At 42.3% G+C, this 19978-nt stretch overlaps 1 protein-coding gene across 2 annotated transcripts in view; it reads left to right on the top strand.

The window, feature by feature from the left end:
• The window catches only part of zbtb20 (zinc finger and BTB domain containing 20), a 480443-nt gene that overhangs the window by 381984 nt on the left and 78481 nt on the right, over window positions 1-19978 (top strand). For both annotated transcript variants that reach the window (XM_080780624.1, XM_080780625.1), the window contains exon 2: window positions 17589-17734. The gene's annotated coding sequence lies outside the window, so the exon portion shown is untranslated. The remainder of the gene's footprint in view (window positions 1-17588; window positions 17735-19978) is intronic.

The following is a 19978-nucleotide window of genomic DNA, read 5'->3' on the forward strand; positions in this document are numbered from 1 at the left end:
CTGACCAGAGCCTTTACTCTACAGATGAGACACTGACAGAGCCTGACCAGAGCCTTTCTCTACAGATGAGACACTGACAGAGCCTGACCAGAGCCTTTCTCTACAGATGAGACACTGACAGAGCCTGACCAGAGCCTTTACTCTACAGATGAGACACTGACAGAGCCTGACCAGAGCCTTTCTCTACAGAGGAGACACTGACAGAGCCTGACCAGAGCCTTTCTCTACAGAGGAGACACTGACAGAGCCTGACCAGAGCCTTTAGAACTCTACAGAGGAGACACTGACAGAGCCTGACCAGAGCCTTTCTCTACAGAGGAGACACTGACAGAGGCTGACCAGAGCCTTTCGTGGCGCCAGGGCTGGACTGGCCATCGGGCAAACCGGGCATTTTCCTGGTGGGCCGCGACCGTAGGGGGCCGCCATGATTTTAAAAATAAACAACCCAAAAAACCCCTTTTTTCTTTCTTTTTTTGACAGGCAGGCCAATAGGCGGCAGCCACAACAGACACACTGTAGATCCACTTCATCATCTTCAATTCCAAGTGAACATGCATGTTCCTTCCTTGTTATACAACTCACTGCCTTCAACAGGTACAACTCAACGTACAGTCATACACACAGTACGTTCACTTCAGCCACAGTCACTGAACATCAGCCACCCGGTTATTGGGTCCCAAAATAACAGCATAGTACACCTTGAATCACATTAGTATAGGCCTGGCTACGGCACGGCTTACAACAAGCAGCAGCAGCAAAGAAAGGAAACGCAGGGACAGACATACGGATGGACACATATAGCTGTTCATAGGAGTGGCTAGCACCACTCAAAAAATATATATATATGAAAACCGTTCCTACCTTGAGCCGTCTTCTACTGGACGTCATCAGGTGTGTAGGACAGGTGATGGCCATGGGGTCAGGGGTCAAACTGTGACGTCATCAGTTGTGTAGGACAGGTGATGGCCATGGGGTCAGGGGTCAAACTGTGACGTCATCAGTAGTGTAGGACAGGTGATGGCCATGGGGTCAGGGGTCAAACTGTGGAACAGTTAAAGAGACAGAGTCCCTCTCTCTCTACAGTGATCCTCGGACGAGCCCTCCAGCAGCATCTCCAGTCATCTCCATCCTCCATACTGTACATCCTGTATCCTGTCAAAACATACAGTACACATGCAGCTTAGAACTCTACAGACAGGTACAGTCACTGAACAGGTTTAATTTCCTGCCAGTCAATAATAGGGCTGCCGGTAAGGATCATTTCATATTCAGCCAACAGAGCAATTTATGGGGGCAGTCAACAAAGGTCTCAACTTGATCTGTAATTTGTATTTTCAAATGCTCTTGTCTTCATGTATGTAAATTATCTTGTTCTTTGTGTTTATGTCAAATGTGTGTATATGTGTGTTCTGTATACTTGGCTGCTGGGTCGCAAGACAAATTTCAGTGTGAACTGACAATGAAGTACTATATCATATCATATCATACTTCAGCGACGCATTTCACAGTATCAATGACGACCCGCCACTTCCAAAACGGGCTGATTGGTGATTAATCGCCAGATTTACATTCTGCTGGTAGAATGAAATATTGACCAGCAGGGGGTGTGGTTTTGCCCAGGCTACTGCTAACCTTATATTATACATCATGGAACCCCTTTTGGTGTTAGCATCATGTCATGCTTTAGCTATTGAAAAAATAGCAGACCTACAAGCTCGTAGCGCGCCACTAATTTTTTTGAAAAACCTGAAGAACGACTGACATAGAAACATAGCTTTTTCAGAAAACCGTCAGGATGTGTGTAGAAGACATTTTTTTAGAATCTGATCTCAGGTCAGAATGGGTTAGATGGAGGTGGCTCTATCCTGGGATGTGAGGCCCATGCAGGCGCACAGGGTTCAGTGCAGAGTGGTTATACGCCCCAGAGTCGGGCTGAATCTGATCTCAGGTCAGAATGGGTTAGATGGACCAGAGTGCAGAGTGGTTATACGCCCCACTGCCCCAGAATCAAAACAGAACAGATCCAAACCAAAAAACCTGACCTGCATAAAGCAAGGCCAGAGGCATCTCTGTGTTGATGTCTAAAACAATACCTTCGTTAATTTACGCAATCTTGCATGAGGTTTCACATCAAATACTTATTGAAGATAAATACAGCAACCTTTCAAATACATATTATATATAACAATTCAACAGTATAGTTCAAACAAAACAAAATCAAATCAATCTTCCTCTCACTGATGGTGGCTGTATTCCTTACACTCAAAGTTAGTAACTGCAGGGTCCAGCAATTTGATGAATTGAACAATGTGGACCCTGTTGTAAACAAGTGTAAGGCTTAATTGGGTCGTCCACTCACAGTCTTTGTATTGAGTTTGTGCTTGAAATGTACTGTAATTCTGCAAACTGTTAATAAATATTTCAATCAATCAATCAAAAAAGCAATTGTGAGTGAAACACTACAAATAAAAATGAATGACACTGACTCTTCTGAGTACACATTATTTTTTACCAAAATAAATTATAACACAAACTGTAAATTACAGTTGCATTACTTCATTCTTCATTGAACACAAACAAACTAGTCACCAGTAGTACTGGGGCTTCCCTCATGTTAGCCACCTAGCAGCTAATGCATCAAACACTGTCTGTCACTCACCAGGGTTTGCAAATGAAATCACTGAAATCAGCACATCAGTGTACTGCTTTAAGTTTAGATGGCTCAAAGTTGCTCCTCACAACAACCTTAGAATGTCATTAATGCTGTGTTTTGGTTCTACACAACTGACATTATTATTCTATATTTTCTTAAACAGAAGTTTAGCTTTTCACTCTGTCTGCACTCTGCAGTTCTCCTCTCTGTTCTCACACTGCTCTCTCTCTCTCTCTCCCTCCCCCTCTCCCTCTCCCTCTCCCTCTCTCTCTCTCCCTCTCTCTCTCTCTTTCTCATTGATTAGGACTCGTTTCACCTGCTGTCCCTGCACACAGGCAACAGGCTCAATTGACACTCAGTTCAGACCAGTTCTGGGCACTGTCTCATGCAGCCAGCAGACAGAATAACAGGATAATCTCTATATATTGGTATGTTCATCTCAACTGCACAACTCTTCAATAAATACAGCAAAACTGAGTTCTACGACTGGACATCCATCATTCATGTTTCTGTGTGCACTGCTGCGTACGATCCCTTTTCCACCACCTGTGAAGTACTAATGTGGGCAACAAAACTGAAGGGAAGGATTGCCATTACAGACATATTATTGCTTAGTAAATGCACTTAGTTCCTTTTCCGCAGACGGCCGCTACTGTATATACGCGCCATATACAGCAGCTTGTCAGGATCGCTGGCCAACCCCTTGAGAAACTCCCATTAGCATAATAACATATAATAACTGTAATAATAACGTATCTCAGAGACTGACCAGACAGCATTATCTCTGACCCACGGCACACCACGCAAAACGCCCTGGAATATTATACAGTCAACATGCATGAATTATTACCACCGGGCCATGCAGAGATACTAGGCTTCCACCATTTAATAGGGGGGGATAGGCTGACTGACTTGAAGCACTCTTTTGTGTGTGTGTGTGTGTGTGTGTGTGTGTGTGTGTGTGTGTGTAATACACACACACACCATGAAGGAGGAAGCATCATGACCCATTTTAACCCTCAATGGCTTCCCTTTCTGAAAAATAACGTCATTGTAAAAAAGATTCACGCGTTTAGATATTCTATTTACAATGAGATGCGGACGGGAGCCATGGTGCCACTTGGACCCGGACGTAACGTAGCACTACAATATGGACTTAAATACTGAATGGGCCTCATGGCTCGGCAAGGCTATACTTACTTAAAGGGACACTTCACCCTTTTTGCAAAAAAATATATGTTAATGACGTTTAGGAGCTTTAGAACACTTTCCTGGGGGTCTTTATGTGTGTAATATGTGGTTTTAGATATTTTAGATTGTAGCAGTGAGCCTGTTGTCTCTGATGTCATGGACACTGGGCTCACTTCCTTCCTGGACTACATGTTGTCTCAGTAAGACAGCTCTCCCCCCTATCCACAAGGAGGAGCAGTGCACCAAAGAATTATGGGAATTGTAGTCCAGGAAGGTAGTGAGACCAGTGTCCATGACATCAGAGACAACAGGCTCACTGCTACAATTTAAAATATCTAAAACCACATATTACACACATAAAGACCCCCAGGAAAGTGATCTAAAGCTTCTAAACGTCATTAACATATATTTTTTTGCAAAAAGGGTGAAGTGTCCCTTTAATGCTTGGAAAGGAATGAAATGTTTGAGTGAAATTTTTGTGGCTGCGAGAGTCAAATACTTTTCAAGCTGTTCTCTGTGACTTTAACGCATAGATGCATGTGTCGCTTGGATGAGTCTGTGAATGCCATCATTGTCAGTATTAAGTAACCCTTAAGAGCAGCGACCACTACGGACACTCCTCTCTCTCTAGCCTTAGGAGACGTTGGCCTTAAAAAGCCCCGCGTTTAATTATAACTGCCACAAATGGCATGTCTAACGCGTCCGGGCGGTTCTGTATTTATGTTCCTTGTTGTGTGTAATAATTGTATGTTTTTCTATGGACCACGAGTCTGCAATAAAGACCTTCATTCAGGCCTTCAGATCTGCTCATTCTCCACGCTGTGTGAGCTCATCACACAAACAGGCATCATGGCCCCACGAGCGTCGCATTTGGCTTAGTAGTTTATCTAAACATCAGGATCAGATCTATAAACACACGTTGCGTGTGATGACCACAATGACACCCCTGTCACCAGTCTGGTGGACAAAGTACTCACAATTTTAAGTATCAATACTGCAATGTAGAAATACTCTGTTAGAAGTAAAAGTCCTATTAATTAAAGAATCAAAGATTCATTGAGTAAAAGTACAAAAGTATCGGCATCAAGATGTACTTAAAAGTACCAAACGTAGAAAGTACCCATTAGTGCAGGGCTGAAGTGGTTAATAATAATCAGTAACTAGAGTAACTAGTAACTAAAGTTTTAAAATAAATGTAGTAATGGAGTAAAAAGTACTACATTTTGATCTGAGATGTAGGCCTATAGTGGAGTAGAAGTAAAGGTATTGGAAATAATCAAGTAAAGTATACAAATTACTCAAAATTGAACTTAAGTAGCCTATATATACAGTACTTAAAATGTACTCCGGTACTTTACGCCACCGCCAGTGTCTCTTTCTTATCATGCATGTACAGTAGACACGACATGTGTCTTTAGCTGAGATTCTGTATTCTTATAACTCCCCTGAGTCCCTATTTTTTTAACCAACACATGCAGTGACTTTGATTGCTGCAACGCTGATCAGATAAAATACCATCATTTATTTCACAAAAAATCATCCTTGACCCTTAACCCATTTTGGGTGGGGCGGGAACCCCCTTTCGGTGTTTTAAGGATTATGTTATACTTTAGCTATTGAAAAATAGCAGATCTACAAGCTTTTCGAAAAATCGAAGAACGACTGACATAGAAACATAGCTTTTTCAGAAAACTGTCAGGATGTATAGAAGACGTCTTTTTAGAATCTGATCTCAGGTCAAAATGAGTTAAGTTCAATTCATTGACTTTTGGCCTTTGTGCACTAAAAGAAACCTACCAAAGGCCAAGTGACCAAGTGACGACATCCCAGGACTGATCGATAGATAGGTGCTGTACTCCACCTTATGTAAAAACAAGCTTTTACATTCTCCAAACCTGCATTTCTATACTCTTCTGAATTCCAAGCTCAAGTAAAGAACCTCAACATTGTACTCTAGTTTATAGCAGTTCGTTTCTCACCCAGAAGAAAGGGGGAAATCGTAGAAAAGAAGTTACAATGCTGCCATCTAGTGGCTACATGTATACAGCAATTGTTTTTGCAATGGTGTTTTGTTGGTTGTGTGTGTGTGTGTGTGTGTGTGTGTGTGTGTGTGTGTGTGTGTGTGTGTGTGTGTGTGTGTGTGTGTGTGTGTGTGCGCGCGCGTGCGCATGTGCGTGTGTGTGTGTGTGTGTGTGTGTGTGTGTGTGTTAATTGGACAAGGAAGGTCTTCATGGGTTCATGTTTTAGGTTATTAGAGAAAGTTGAAGATTAGTGTTATCTTTTAATTTACTGCTTTCTTTCGTTTTAGCTATTTTTGACAGGAGGGTTTTACAAAGGTTTATAGAGATTTATTGTTTATTATAGTTCTACTAGACCCCAGGAAATTACATCTGGCCACAAAAGCTCACAGGGTCTACTGAATGTGAAGGGGGACGTGACAAACTGACATGTTGAGCCTACAACACAGTATGGCATTCCCTTATAGTACCCCCCCCTTCACATTCAGTAGATCCTGTGATTGTTGTGCCCAGATGTAATTTCCTGGGGTATAGTAGGACTATACTAAATAATTTAAAAGAAATCGCTATAAAATGTTGTAAAAAAAATACATGTTTAGCCCCATGTTCGAATGCCCCCGCCCGCCCCCTGTCAAAAATAGCTAAAATCCCTAAAACTAAATAAAGCAGCAAATGAAAAGCAATTAACACTCATCTTATACTTTCTCTGATAACCTAAAACATGAACCTCGGTTGAAAAAAAGGATTTTGATATGAATTGATGTCATTGGGTATATTGACTTATTGAGCTAAACATTATCATGATTCCACTGTCACATTATGTCACATAATAAAGAAACAATTGTTTTTCACTGATTTGCATTTAACCCCCGAATAGCATGCCAAACCCAAACAGCAGAAGTGACTTTTTATTGCCATGCTTTATTATCCATTAATTTGCTTTAATTGTAAACGCACGTTTTACTGCTTCCATCTCCTCCATCCATTATTATTATCACTGTGCCGTAGTCCAACCTCTGTACGGTTAACACATTCTGACCTGAGATCAGATTCTAAAAACGTCTTCTATACATCCTGACAGTTTTCCATTCTGACCTGAGATCAGATTCTAAAAATGTCTTCTATACATCCTGACAGTTTTCCATTCTGACCTGAGATCAGATTCTAAAAAATGTCTTCTATACATCCTGACAGTTTTCCATTCTGACCTGAGATCAGATTCTAGAAACGTCTTCTATACATCCTGACAGTTTTCCATTCTGACCTGAGATCAGATTCTAAAAACGTCTTCTATACATCCTGACAGTTTTCCATTCTGACCTGAGATCAGATTCTAAAAAAATGTCTTCTACGTCAGTCGCTCTTCGATTTTTCAAAAACAGCAGACCTACAAGCTCGTAGATCTGCTATTTTTCAATAGCTATAAAGCATGATGCTATAACACCAAAAATGTGTTCCCGCCCAAAATGGGTTAATTATTCATTCATTATGGCTTTGTGTTTGCCAGTGGGGGGGGGGAAGGAATATTGATTTTCTCTGTTGGGGGAAGAAAAAAAAAAAAACAGAAAAGAAAGATGGCCAACAGGGGTCTGTGTCTGTCTGGCTGGCTTCTGATGCTATATTGCCCCTCCCTACTACGTAGTTGCATCATCTGCACACAATTTTTCCATTCCGCCCTTTTTTTTTTTTTTCTTTCTTTTCTCTCAATGAATTCACTGCTGCTGGTTCTCTTTCAGTCAGCGTGAAGGAGGTTTCACAGTCACTGCCGCCTCACTCGTAGTGGGAAGTGACAGCTGACATGTTCCTTTTTTGACACAGTGCAGTCGCACTATACAGGGTGACAGCTGCTTTTTTTGAGAAAAAAAAGACACAAAAAGAAAATAGCAGATCTACAAGCTCAGAACGCGTGTAAATGCGCCACACACAAAGTATATAAATCAGGAAGGAGTGTGTGGGGCGGGGGGTATAATTTGCTATAGAGTTATACACTGGAAGCAATGAGGAGTACAGTATTGTCATACTAATAGAATCCATCCAGTGCTTCTCTCGGGCTGCGATTATACAGCGCTAACGATTTTTTTATGGTTGCCTGCATGGCAGCAGCTAGTGGCCCTCATATCGTCCCATGGGAAGGATACTGAACAACACGCTGTGGGTTTTTAGAGGCAGCATGTTACAGTATATGGAGGCTGACCACTGGCTGCAAAACGCTGGCTCAGGACCCCGTTTGGGGGTCGCGGACTACATTTTAAATGGGTCCCTTATTTTCCTACATTTAGTTTTGAATTATTATTGTTATTTCAAAACATCATTCCTGGAAAAAGAAAAAAAAAGCTAACATTTTCATGAATTGAAAACAAAATTCAATGATTTTTTTCCCCAGTGATTTCAGAAAGAAATCTAAGAAATTCCATAAATTAGAAAACAAATGTTTAAAAGTATAGTGAAAATAGCCGATCTACAAGCTTATAACGTGTCGCTTTGCCACGCGTTATGAGCTTGTATAGCGTTATGAGCTATAGTTTAAGTCCCAGGCAAAGGTCTAATTTATCTTTTGGGTCTCAACCTATAGGCTACAATGTTTGGGAACCACTGATATGTAGACAGATGCATCATGGTGACCATCCTATATATAGTTTGTATCGTTGTATCGTCAACGTGCATATAGTATTTATTTTATTGACATCATACTGTTTACACTTTAGACTGATGCATGCTGGGTTCTTGGTTTACTATACACAGTATATGATCCTTTAGATTACTATCTCTATGCATTTCATGTATTTTACTACCTTGTGTTTGCCTTTGCTTACTGTAAATCATTCTGGATTAATTAACCCATCAAGACCTATATGGGGCAGATTCTACAAAATGCACTTTTAACCCATTCTGACCGGGCACCCATTTTGGTGTTAGCATCATGTTATGCTTTACCTATTGAAAAATAGCAGATCTACAAGCTCGAGCTTGTAGGTCTGCTATTTTTGAAAAATTCGAAGAACGACTGACATTTTTAGAATCTGATCTCAGGTCAGAATGGGTTCATCAGACCAGTGTGTGTCCAGTGGAAACCTCGTATGAATCTGATCTCAGGTCAGAATGGGTTAAATCAGTAAATATCACACTTAAAATAAAATAAAAATAAATCACAGATGTGAGCTTCATGTATATCTGCTACTTTTGAATAGCCTCAACGCAAAAAGAAAGGTGTCTGCTAAATGCCTAAATTGTAAATTGAATTATTGTTGGTGTTAAATAACAATATGGCTGCTGCCCTGTTACTGCTGTGTTCATAAATCTGATACTGTAGCCATACTGTATATGATTTTATGATCCCAGTATTTGCGGTGTATAGTTTATAGCATGATTGTGTATACCTGCCTTGTTTTTCCAATAGCTGAATATAAAACAGTGTGATGGAATAATTATATTCATATACAGCCTTCAATCGATGCAGTGTGATACATGCAGGCACAAAATAAAAAGGCTATTCTAAGGACGAGGAATATCGAGTTCCGTTGTTGTTGTATGAAACACTATATCTATATGGCATTATGTTGTAATCATTTGTGCTTACTATCACAGTCTGAGTTGCATTTATCATAAACACTAGGGAGGGGGGGGTCAAAGTTCAACTCCCAGCTATGGTCAGAAATGTAACCATGTGCGTGTTCGCTAAGATTGTAATTCAAGGGACTATTTTTTTCCCCAGTTAACCCATTCTGACCTGAGATCAGATTCATACGAGGTTTCCACTGGACACACACTGGTCTGATGAACCCATTCTGACCTGAGATCAGATTCTAAAAATGTCAGTCGTTCTTCGATTTTTCAAAAAATAGCAGACCTACAAGCTCGTAGCGCGCCACTCGGTGGCGCGCTACGAGCTTGTAGATCTGCTATTTTTCAATAGCTAAAGCATAACATGATGCTAACACCAAAATGGGTTCCCGTTCAGAATGGGTTAATTATTTCACCTACTGATTTCTATTAAAAAAAAAAGGCTAAATCATTTACGTATAATTGCAAAGAGAAACGAGGGGGAATGTTTACATCAAATCATGTTTATGCATAACGAGGAGCGGACCAAACAGGTGGGTCAGTCACACTCTGACCGGCCGCATATTAAGTAGCAGCTGTTGAGTTTGTTATTTTTTTATTTATTTATCGAAAACACATTTTATCGCAATTAACCCATTCTGAACGGGAACCCATTTTGGTTGTTAGCATCATGTTATGCTTTAGCTATTGAAAAATAGCAGATCTACAAGCTCATAGCGCGCCACCGAGTGGCGCGCTACGAGCTTGTAGGTCTGCTATTTTTGAAAAATCGAAGAACGACTGACATTTTTTAGAATCTGATCTCAGGTCAGAATGGGTTAATCAGACCAGTGTGTGTCCAGTGGAAACCTCGTATATGAATCTGATCTCAGATCAGAATGGGTTAATCTGTCGCCGTCGGGTGGAAACCTTGTATACCTCATGTCCAATACTGTATTAGTCAGAAATGTATAAAACAGCATGTGGTATACAGTCAGACATTAAAAGGATCCCTGGCTAATAAGACAAATATGCCTTAATACATGTGAGTGTAATACATTTTGAGTGAAATCACTTACTCTACCTTTAAACATTGTGTTTATGTTATAAATGTATCATCTTTCACTCAATAGGGAGAACTCCTGTCGCAGGTTGATGATGCCATGTGTGGTCTATAGCCCTATGGAATACACGTTGGGTTTTTCAGAAAAACTGTCAGGATTTAGATTTACATTTTTAAGTAGAAGCTGCAGGTCTCAGGTCTAAATAGGTTAAGTTTTGACTATAGTAAAAGCCATTTTAAGCTATATATAACAAGGCTTAGTGTGAGGTTGTGCAACCCCCTAATGGTGTTGATTCCTATAGCCTATGTGTCCTAGTGGTCCGATATAGTGTAGTGTGTACTATGTAGGGTGTAGTGCACAGTACATACTATGGGCTCCATCTTGGGCCACCCTTATCCCTAAACTTAGTTGCCATTTTTTTTACTATTTTGAAAAACATTTAAAAAAAAAGTTCAACTAGCCAATCTACATGGAGACATTGTGAGCTTGTAGATCGACTATTTTAACTATTTTAAAAGGTTTTTTTTTAATACTAAAAAAAATGGCAAATTAGTTTAAGGATATTAAGGGTTAAGGGTAGATCTAGCCCAGTATAATTATGTGTCCACTGATGAACCACAGACAGCAGGTTGTTGTTGTATACTGTCTGTCTGTCTGTACGTCAGTCTGTGATAAACCACAGACAGCAGGGCTGTTGTTGTATACAGTGTCTGTCTGTCTGTACGTCAGTCTGTGATAAACCACAGACAGCAGGGTTGTTGTTGTACAGTCTGTATGTCAGTCTGTGATAAACCACAGACAGCAGGGTTGTTGTTGTATACAGTCTGTCTGTATGTCTGTATGTCAGTCTGTGATAACCAACAGACAGCAGGGCTGTTGTTGTATACAGTCTGTCTGTCTGTCTGTACGTCAGTCTGTGATAAACCACAGACAGCAGGGTTGTTGTTGTATACAGTCTGTCTGTCTGTCTGTATGTCTGTCTGTGATAAACCACAGACAGCAGGACTGTTGTTGTCTACAGTCTGTCTGTATGTCAGTCTGTGATAACCAACAGACAGCAGGGCTGTTGTTGTATACAGTCTGTCTGTCTGTCTGTACGTCAGTCTGTGATAAACCACAGACAGCAGGGTTGTTGTTGTATACAGTCTGTCTGTCTGTATGTCTGTCTGTGATAAACCACAGACAGCAGGACTGTTGTTGTTGCATACAGTCTGTCAGTCAGTCAGTCTGTGCTGCTGTGCAGCAGTCAGAGTAGAGCTGTGTTGGCATGTTATTGACAGTGACTAAAATGGTTGTCATGGGACACGATGCACACACACACACACACACACGCACGCACGCACGCACGCACGCGCACGCACGCACGCACGCACGCACGCACACACACACACACACACACACACACACACACACACACACACACACACACACACACACACACACACACACACACACACACACACACACACACACACACACACACACACACACACACACACACACACACACACACACACACACACACACACACACACACGCAACTAAGCTGCTCTTCCTGGTTGCCTGTTAATCTAGTTTAGCCATGCCAGAGTGCAGACTGAGAGAGGAGAGCCGTGAGCAAGCAGGCCCGTCCACGTCTGCCCTCTGGGCAATGTGGGCATTATGTACATGTTTACTGATACTGTACAGTCTGTGGGCATTATGTACATGTTTACTGATACTGTACAGTCTATTCACCTCCTTACAGACAGACAGATAGATAGATAGATAGATACATACATAGGTATGCGGTCTAGCCTAACTTGGACGCAGGGGGGTGGACGCCTCTGCCTTGCATAGTCCCCAGTGAATAGGCATTTTACCCTTCACTGGTAACCCTATTTTGGAGTAGTTTTAAATAAATTAAGGTATGGTGGGCTGGGCTTTTTACAAAAAAGCCCCCCTTTTAAATACTACACACATACATACATATCTATTCTACATGCATACATTTCAGAAGTTTTAGCAGTTTTTAAGGACCCACTTTTAGGCCAGTGCACCAGAGCAAACTCTTGCCTTTTTTTAAACCCCACCCATTTTAACCAAATACATATAGATAGACAGATGAGTGTATACGTAGTCCTATACAGGCTAATGTATGTAATATATGATATAAACATTATATTATATAATTACACACTCACTATATATATATAGGCCTAGCCTACATACACGCAGATGTGTGTCAGAATTTTTACATTTTTATACCCATCACCTGCTATTCTTGTGTCGTACCACATTATTCTTCTATTCTCGTATCGCAGCGCATTATTCTTCTGTGTGACATTGTCAGAAAAGAAAAAAGGCGAGGTCACCTTTTATGCATCACATGGCGTGCGTGCGTGCGTGCGTGCGTGTGTGTGTGTGTGTGTGTGTGTGTGTGTGTGTGGGGGGGGTGGGTTGGCACTGGCACCATATGACATTGAAATGTCAAGTTTCTAAAATTTGGAAAGCAATTAAATAGCACACACACAGAGGCGCGCACACGCACGCACATGCGCACATGCGCGCGCACACACACACACACACACACACACACACACACACACACACACACACACACGCGTAGAGTTTGTAGACTGGAGTTTGTAGACTGTATACCATTTTTGCAATAATATTAAATACTGGAAATAAAAAACAAAATAGATATATATATATATATATATATATATATATGTATACGTTAACATTTCACCTCACCATATTGCTCCAGAACAGAACAGACCTTGTCATTGTAGTAAATACATATAGCGGTATATATATATGTATATATATATGTATACGTTAACATTTCACCTCACCATATTGCTCCAGAACAGAACAGACCTTGTCATTGTAGTAAATAGCGTTGCTAAGGAACACTTTATTGTTCCCCTGTGTCAGATACATTATTTATTCTCCACAAACAATAAACACTCTGTGTGTGTGTGTCACTGTGTGTGTGTGTGTGTGTGTGTGTGTGTGTGTGTGTGTGTGTGTGTGTGTGTGTGTGTGTGTGTGCGTGCGTCCATTCCAACAGGAAGGAAATAAAGTGGGAGTGGCACACAGCCGTTTAGAATGTTTACATTGTCGCCATGATGTGTCACGTGTTTTAAATAAACGCTCTATTATTACACGCACGCACGCACGCACACACACACACACACGCGCGCGCGCACTCACACACACACGCGGCCGTGTGGTGTCCAGAAATCATTCATTCACAATCATCCACATTCCATACACTAGTCTGCTATCTATTCTATTCTTGGGAACACACACACACACACACACACACACACACACACACACACACACACACACACACGCACGCACACACACACACACACACACACACACACACACACACACACACACACACACACACGCACACACTCACAAATCAAAAAGCGAGGCCGTTTGGAGTTCGCAACAACAGGACAGGATGGCGTTAATAAATATAGGCCAAAGGCAGCAGCAGGTATAGGCTCCGCCCCTCCCTCTCCTTTTCACCCTCCCCTCCTCCGTAATATAATCACAAAATTGCAATAGGTTAAGCCTGTCATTTTTTTGTCCTTTCGGAAGCTCTTTAGCGCTTTATGTTTTTTAATGCCCGCCGCTGTCTCGTTTGAATGAGACGCGCGCGGCGCGGGCAGGCGGCGCGCAGCGTGTCACATGTATGAATGTAGGTCAAAGTAGGTGACGGAGCGCCTTGTCCTCCCCTGAACCCGCGCTGCGTCGATGCCCCGCACCGCCCGCCAGGGGGCGGAAACGTTACACTGTATGGCGCTGTTATATTATATATATAGATGCAACTGGCCGAGGAACCCTCTCTCTCTCTCTCTCTCTCTATCTGTGCGTGTGCGTGTGCGTGTGCGTGTGTGTGTGTGTGTGTGTGTGTGTGTGTGTGTGTGTGTGTGTGTGTTCCTTATAGGCTACTATTACTCACACAGTCACAATATCATATATATGTCACCATCATCTCCACCACTATACTATACTCATTACGTGTGTGTGTGTGTGTGTGTGTGTGTGTGTGTGTGTGTGCGCGCGTGCGTGCGAGAGAGACACCCCCTGCTTGCACACACACACACACACACACACACACACACTCAAATCTTGATATTTGTGTTTATTTAAATCTGAGCAGTGTGTATATAATATACGGAAATAAACTAAGGGTCCATTTGGTTCCATTTTGTGTAAGCCTATATAGGCTGCACCCTCAGCCTATAAAACAATTACGTTGTAGTTCGTTATAATGAATACCTTTTGGCTATATATATATATATAATTATTTTTTTATTTTATTTTAAGAAAGCTATAGTATAATTTAACATATTATTTTCCTTTTGCGTCTATATAAAACGCAGCCTGCACTGCAATGCCTTTTTAAAAGACCGCGATAAATAAATGAACAACAAACCAATTAAAAAAAACAACAACGCACGTATATATTATATAAGTATAAGCCCCTAATTATTTGACCCATTTGCCTGTCTGTACTGTCTGTCTGTAGGCTACTGTCTGTCTCTCTGTCTGTCTGTCTGTACGGGGCGCCTAGCTTAGCCGGCTATAAATAAAGCTCGGCTAAAAAACAAAAAAAGGAAAGCAGAATCCATATTAAAGTCCTAATCTGCAATTCAGAGACACAAGACAGACAGTACGCACCGGAACATCATGTACCTTCTCTATCCGAACCACCTACCCCCCCCCCTCCCAAAAACCCCATCCTAACCCGGGACAACCCGGGACAGACAACACCAGCAAGCGATGATGCTGATGACGCCCGCCCACCACGGTATAATATTATTATTAAACACAAACTACGACATTAAAAACAACCCCAAAGAGAATTATACATTAAACCAAAACCCCGACCCGACCCCACCCCTAGCTACCCCCTCCCGTCTCATCCCTCCATATATAGGCGCTAAATATGAATTAATAATAATGATAATAATAATCTCGCTCTCGGGTCGGTCGGTTCGGTCGTCATTCATTCATTATTATTATTATTATTATAAATATTAATCTTTTCTAGGCTATATAGCTATAGCGTGCACATGAGCAGACGAGAGAGAGAGAGAGCTCGCGCGCACATCACACGTGCACACCTGTCAGTGTCTAGACAGGGAGGGGGGGCGGCGGGGGGTGCATGGGTTTTTTGGGGGGGGTGGGTGGGTGGGTGGGGGCGCTGGTGTGTGTGTGTGTGTGTGTGTGGGGGGGGGGGGGTATCCCACCACCATCACCAGCAGCAGCAGAACATGACCCATTATACTAGCTGTATTCTTCTACGCTAGACTGACTGAATTGTACATATAATCATCATCATCCAGGACCCCCCCCCCCACACACACACACACACACACACACACCAGCCCAAAAACAACAACAACAACAACAAGAATGAGAGTGGAGAGAGAGAGAGAGAGAGAGAGCGAGAGAGAAGAGAGAGAGAGCGAATTGGGGGGTGGGAGAGGGGGGGTCGCAGAGAGAGAGAGAGAGAAAGAGAGATAGAATATATGATGAAAAAAAAAAAAGCCCCCCCCCCCAAAAAAAAAGAGAGAAAAAAAAAAGAAAACAATCGCTTATAACCCAATCTGATTGGCCGTTCCTAAACCGACACCATTTTTCCCTCCTAACTTGAGGTCAGCTCGGGACGTTAAAAAATAAATAAATGAGGAAAATAGAAATGCGTAGAAAGTACAAGACACGCAGGGACAATCTAGCTTGTATGGCTCTCTGACGACGGAGGGGGCGCGCCGGCCAATGGGAAGCCTCCGCGGCGCCCTGAGTGACGGCGCCGCCGGCCAATGGGAAGTTCCGGCACGGGCTCCGTGTTGGTGATGGACATGCATTCAACACCCCCCCCCCACCCCCCCCCCCCCAGCTGCGCGCGAGAGAGAGAGAGAGAGAGAGAGAGAGAGAGAGAGAGCGTTTCCTTTGGCTGGTGTCTCGCATCCACATTGCATTGGGATATATTTGAGAGTTCATTCGGTTCATCGCATTGATGGGTCTAGTCTAGTTTAATAGTAGCCCCAGTGAGTTGCGTTGTTTAATTTTAATAGTGTATACAGCCTCTGGGGGGGGAACTGGGGACAGAATTATATGCATGATATCCGTGCACTCTCAAAGCCGTTATTTTCGTATAACAATAGGCCGTATGTATAGTCGAGATATAGGGGAGACAGATAATATGAACGCTGTATAGCCTCTGCCCTATATAATATGGTTCAATAAATAAAGGCCAGCATGCAGGTTGAATTCCATTAAGAAATCGCATGCACATGCAGTTGTACAGTACGTGGGTTTGATGTAGTACGAAAGAAAAATGGATGAAAGTTTCGGTTTCCCCAGAAAGTGAGATGATAGCGAGTATAGTATAGTTGTAGTAGTAGTAGGAGGTAACATGTGTTTTATACTAAACTAGTAGAGACTGAGAGAGAGAGACAGAGAGACAGACAGAGACCCACAATGGAGCGCTCTTGCTCGGCTAGCCGGACAGCAGTGCACGGCAGAGAGAGAGAGAGAGAGAGAGGGTGCATGTGCGTGTGTACAGCGCCGCTGTTACGACTGGGGGGCACACACACACACACACACACACACACACACACACAACACTAACGGCTGCATGCTTTGCTTGACCGATGTGTGATCCTCCTCGCATCCGACCTATAACAAGACTGTCAAGACAGACAGACACCACCACCACGCACACCACCACCACACCACGGTCACCACCGCACGCATGCACCGTTCCAACCGGGAGTTTTAAGTGAAAAGGCGTGCCTGCCCCAAAGAAGTATTCGATGTATAGTTAAAAAAAAAAAAAAAAAAAAAAAATGGGAGGGCACACTTGAAACCGAGCGAGCGAGTCAGTGGTGGCTCCCTCTCTCTCTCTCTCTCTCTCTCGCTCTCCCTCTCTCTCTCTCTATGAAGGTAGGCTGCAGCGTGTGTTTATTGATGAGATGAAAGAAAGATGGAAGTGAGAAATGAAACAAAGTAAAAGGGGAACGTATCATCAGAAAACTAAAAGCAGCTTATTTTTTTTTTGTTTTTTTTTGTTTTTTTTCGCGGGGGGGGGGTGCGCGCCGGGGAGAGGAGAGAGCCGCTGTTTTGTTGGAAAGGAATTCAACGCAACGCAACACCAACACCACCGATAAACGAACCACTATTTCTCTAAAAGAGAGAGAGAGAGACAGAGAGAGAGAGGGAGAGAGCTGAGCTTCTCTGGACTAATAAAGCAGGTAAGAGAAATTATAAGGGAAAAGTCCTGCATGGGTGTGTAGCTACGGGGGGGACGCACGCACGCACACGGGGTGCTTTTAGAATATATTTTAAGGACTATTTATAAGGCAAAGGGCATATTGTATTTCACTGTATCGGAGGATTTTTTTTTATTTTAATTTTATTATTTCTTATCGCTATAATTCTACTGTTGTTGCTTCATGTGCGTATGATGATGAAGATGATGAAATGCAATTGATTTCCCATGCATGTATAGTTTTACGAGCAGATATATTTCAGCCACGGGGCTGTCTGGGGCTGTAGCATACTGTCTATAGCCTGTACTATACACACACGGGGCATAATTCAAAACTTTATATTCTCTGGCAAAGGTCGCTTATTATAGAAAGAAAACCGTGACATTTTAAACAGAGGAGGACAAAATGGAACAGGTTTTTTTGGGGTTGGGGGGGGGGGGTGACGGACGAACCAACGGACGGACGGACAGGCTGGACAATCATGCATGGTGTTGGACTGGAGAGTTGCATAGATTGTCGCTCATTTGGATTATTTTATATAGTTTTAAGACTCTCTATATGAGGGGGAAACGCGCTTATATGTCCTGGCTGGGGCATGACGCAAGTTGCCCCCCGTCTGTCATTCTTTCTCATCTGAACGCACGTTGCTTTTCTATTCTATATTCTATATAGTATACAGTAACACAGGGCTGGCTTCAGCCTTCAGCCCGGCCAACGGCCGTGCAACATGGCACTTCGTTGGGTCGCTTTGCTTTCCCTGCCTTCATGTGCAACTGGAAGGAGAGAGAGAGAGAGAGAGAGAGAGAGAGAGAGAGAGGGCTATGAACTATTCTGAATGTTCTCTCTCTCCCAAACTAGCTCTCAAGGCCTATTTCAAGCACTCCAAACCAGAACCGACCATGCTAAATGATGCTGCTCACTATAGAGCTGTGCAAGGCATGAAGCTCACATTTGACATATTAATAAGAGTCCCCCCTTATATGTCTGGAAGAACACCATATTTACGCACTGGTGGCGAAGACATGTTATGATGTGCGCGATTTGGGCTTTTTTTCCCTTTTTTTTTTTTTTTAGGTCAATTGGGTTTTTTGGGAGGTGGGGGGGGGAGGGGGATCAAGGGGAAACAGACTGTTGCAGCTAATAAGAATTGAAAAAAATATATATACGATCTTCGTTATATAATATAGGGGTTATTTATACAGGCTATACTTTCACACATTTCCAAGTGTTTTAACTTATACGAGGCTATATGTTGTGCTTGTTTCAGAATCAGAAGGACATTATATTGTCTCTGAAAATGCTATAGCGTCGCGGGTCTTAAAACATGCAGACGTCTGGGTCTAGCCCTGGACTCCGGATTAATGGAAATGTGGGATGGCATTTTGTCAAATTAAGTTACTGTCCGCTTACTAGACATGCGACTACAGTGGTGGTGGTGGGAGAGGCAAAGAAACAGTATACAATATTAAGGCATTGTATATTCTTATTCTTCAGTCCCTATATTATATATACAAAAAAATAAGAGCAAAATAGACCTACTACAACCAACAACAGCGCTTTGGGTTTGTTCTGTTTCAATGATAAATCAAAACCAGCCAGTGCCATTGTGGTCTACATTTTTGGTGCCATGTTTTTTGGGGTTTTATTTTTTTTTAAACCTAAAATGAATGCTTCAGTTTCATTGTCGCGATATTGCTCGGAGCTGTAAAACGTTATTGTAAAACATTGCAGATAGATAGATAGATAGATAGATAGATAGATAGATAGATAGATAGATAGATAGATAGATAGATAGATGCATGGATGGTCTTCAATAAGGTGGCCTAGATATGAGTCAATGCTGTGGTGGTGTCGTAGAGACCGACAGTAATTAAAGTTGCACGAGACTCGACTCCGTCTCCTTCACGCTTTTCCCCGTGCGTATGTGTGCCTGCCTGCCTGCGTGCGTGCGTGCGTGCGTCTTTTGAGACATTTTGTTCCAAAATATTCCATCATGTCAACTTTAATAATATGATGATTATAAATATAAACCGCTGCGCGCTCCGCCATATGCATGCACGTTCCCCCCCCCCCCCCCCCCCAACCATTTATATATACGTTACCATTTTACGCATGTAAACCAGTTTGTGGAAAGTTTATATGCATGAGGGAAAACGTATATATTTGCACGTTTAAGTTGCTCTTATCATGTATAAAATAAAACAGGCTATATTATAGCTGTAACTC

The sequence above is a fragment of the Protomyctophum bolini genome (assembly GCF_963924005.1).
Source record: "Protomyctophum bolini genome assembly, chromosome: 13".
In the NCBI taxonomy this organism is placed as follows: Eukaryota; Metazoa; Chordata; class Actinopteri; order Myctophiformes; family Myctophidae; genus Protomyctophum; species Protomyctophum bolini.